This window comes from Neltuma alba, unplaced genomic scaffold (assembly GCF_004799145.2).
Source record: "Neltuma alba isolate B1F8T4 unplaced genomic scaffold, ASM479914v2 tig00011350_pilon, whole genome shotgun sequence".
Lineage (NCBI taxonomy): Eukaryota > Viridiplantae > Streptophyta > Magnoliopsida > Fabales > Fabaceae > Neltuma > Neltuma alba.
Genome location: NW_021636050.1, coordinates 75,670 through 78,778, shown reverse-complemented (window position 1 = coordinate 78,778; position 3,109 = coordinate 75,670). Strand labels below are relative to the sequence as shown.

At 36.2% G+C, this 3,109-nt stretch overlaps 1 long non-coding RNA gene across 1 annotated transcript; it reads left to right on the top strand.

The window, feature by feature from the left end:
* Window positions 1-1,788: 1,788 nt before the first annotated feature.
* Window positions 1,789-2,876, top strand: LOC114712368 (uncharacterized). Its single transcript, XR_003737231.1, has 3 exons — window positions 1,789-1,803; window positions 2,431-2,537; window positions 2,836-2,876. It is a non-coding gene; the product is annotated as an uncharacterized LOC114712368 (long non-coding RNA).
* Window positions 2,877-3,109: the final 233 nt, after the last annotated feature.

The window sequence follows — 3,109 nt, the reverse complement described above, 5'->3', positions numbered from 1 at the left end:
AATCTAACAAGAAGGGGTTCATGTTGTGGTGCCTGACAGTATCTCGAGAGATTAGTTTCTTATTGTTCAGGTGAGAGGATACTTTGGGAAACGAAAAAAATACTAAAACAACTAGGAAAAAAGACAATAAAATACCCTGAAAATTGCTAAAGGACAAGGCAGTACCGGTGCCTTTCAAATCCCAATTTAGACCCCTTATATTATTTTGAAATTTTTAAATCTTGTAAAATTACATAAATTCCCTTAACTATTTTTTTCTGTAAATATTGCCACCTCAGCACCTTTAGTCAGTTTCTGGCCACCAGAGCTCTGACACCAATAACCTCGCTAGTGGTGGCCTTCTGTCGGAGCTTCGGTGACTACTTTTTCTTAAGTATTATGTAACATCCCAAATTTTGGCTCATAGATACAAGTAATAGCACAAGGAAAGGATGATTACTAAATCTAATGCAACGAAAGTCCCGGAGATCCCTCAGAAGAAAAAAGAGATTTTCCAAGGGCAAATGTGTAAAACGATAGTGTTCGGGGACTAAAGAATGACGAACTGGAAACAACTAAGGGCCAACAGTTATGCCAAAAACTTGCAAGAGATGGTTCCAAAGGTTAGGCCTAAGGAGGGGCTAAATTGCAACGAAAAGATTCCTAGGCCAAGTAGGGACCTAATTGTGAATAATAAAAATTCTAGTCAATCAATGTTCGAAGTTATCAAAAATGGCCCAAATGTTTCAGAAAAATTCCAGAAAAATGGGAATAGGATCCCAGAGTCAATATAAGGCTAGAAATGACAGAAATGCCCTAAAGTCATTTCAGGTTTTTGAGCAATTCGAGATAGTAACTCAAATTGAATTATTTAAGGTACGAGACGGCCTCAAATAATCAGGAAAAACTGGGGAACAGTAGTTGAGGAATTTACACAGATTGTAAAATTAATTCCAGCCCCAGAAACTGACAAGGTTAGCTTTAATTGAATTTAAAGCCTATTTATACCCTATCCGAGGAAAGTCAAATTTCCTGTCTATGGTTTGACTTTGGACCCGAGAAAAATTAGAGGAATACCCTGTGATGAAAGGGAAAGAATGAAACCCAGAAACAGATCAACAGAGTTACGAGCTGATAGGAAAGAATTTGGCAAAATCGACTCCGATTGAATATTAATTATTAATATTTTGGGAAAATGAGAAAGAAGTATGATTCCCCTATGAATGTTATTAGAAGAGTATGGGAATGTATTTTGAAGATGAAAAATGTGCTAAATCATGTCCCAGAGGTATTGGGTAAGTCAGGACCCAAGAAAGTACCTATTATGATGTAAACCGGTAAGATAGGTGGAGGAATATTTTTGGATGAATTTATGCACGAATTTTGTATGATTTTCCTCCCTATCATATTGCCATAGGGGCATGAGGATATGTGTGGAAATGTGTAAAAGGATTAAGGACATACTAGGATTAAAGAAAGGATTTTAAGTAAGGTGATTAAGAAGTTTAATCAAGGTAATTAAGAAAGTTAACCATGGTTAAGTTAATTAACCATGATGACATAAGCCTAAGATATTTAGCAAGATTCCTTGATGAAGAAGCCAAGATCAAGGGCTAGGATTAATTTGAAAATCAAGGGCCAAGATCTAATCTTGCAAAATAAGATCAATGGCTAGGATTTGTCAAGACCTTTTATAAAAATCTTCTCTCCCTCCCTTATGATATTTTCAGCCACCATAAGAGAGAGGAGAGGGAAAACGAAATGGAGAAAGAAGGAGAAGAGGAAGAACTCATGATCCTAAGGCCATCCAAGCTTCAAATCAAGGTATGTTCATGGATTTTTATCTAGTTTCTACCTCCCTTGGTATTTTTGAGCTTAGATGTTGGTTTGGTTGGGTTTTTCATGGTTGAAACCTAGGGGGGAGGTGCTGCACGAAATTGTTCAGAATGGGAGAAGATGAAATTAAAGTCATAAACATGTTTAAAGGCTTGAAAACAACAAGAATCAATTGGTTTTGATATTGATTTTTCAAGAAATCCAACTTCCCCTTTCATTTGTGTATGATTCTGCCATGGCTGGTTCTTTATGTTGGGTCTAGAATTTGATGATTTTGATGCTCCCAATGAGTTTAAATGATGATTTTGTGTAGGGATATATGTAGAAAACATGTTTGGAAGCATTAGAATTGAAAATGGAAATTTTGGACCTGAGGCACCTATGTTTCGGCCAAACCAGAACAAGGGGGAAGGAGTTGGATTTTGATTGTTTTGAACTTGGAAATGGATTCTACATGAAAAATTATGTGGGAATAGCATGTGGAATTAATTTTAGAATGATTGGAAACAAATCTCAAAAGTTAGAAACAAAGTGTGATCAAGTAAGAGCCAAGTGTGGAATAGGTTGATAACTCTGTCCTAATTGATGTTTCGCGTAATGTGTTGATGTGTTTAGGACCTTGGAACATCCAAGGGGATGTCTTGTTTATGTCAAACGAAGGCTCAAACACTTGGAAGGTTAGGGGAAGCAAACGGAAAGCAAGAGGGAAGCTATGTTACAAGGTAGTGAACTTACCTATACTGTGTGCTTGATATGTATGCTTGCATGATGTGATTGTGTTGCCATGATGTGACTAAGCTATGATGAAATGTTGCAAAGTTATGTTGGCAAGTTTATGTTATGTTTTGCCTTGGCAATATGTTATGAAAGCATAAAATGCTTTAGCTTACTTTCCATGGCATTCCTATGATGATGTTATGATAACATGTCGTGCATTTGCATTATGTCTTGCATGCTTATGGGTAGTGTTTGCTACTGAGATTCTCCCGAATCTCACCCTCCCTTAACAACCCCTAATAGGTATAAAGGGCATGGAGGAAAAGTCAAGGATGAGGAATGCAGGATTGATGGAAGAAGTCAAGAACATGTTATGGTCTTATAACATGTTAAGTTATGTAACATAGTTTATCAATTTATGTTTGATATGCCATGTATGTGGAATGATGATATTAAATGTCATGATATGTAAAATGGTATGAGATTATGTATGGAGATATTATGTGGATTTATAGCATGACAAGAGGTGGAGAAATAAATTGTTTATAAAGATTGAATTAAGTTGAAGGGATAGAAT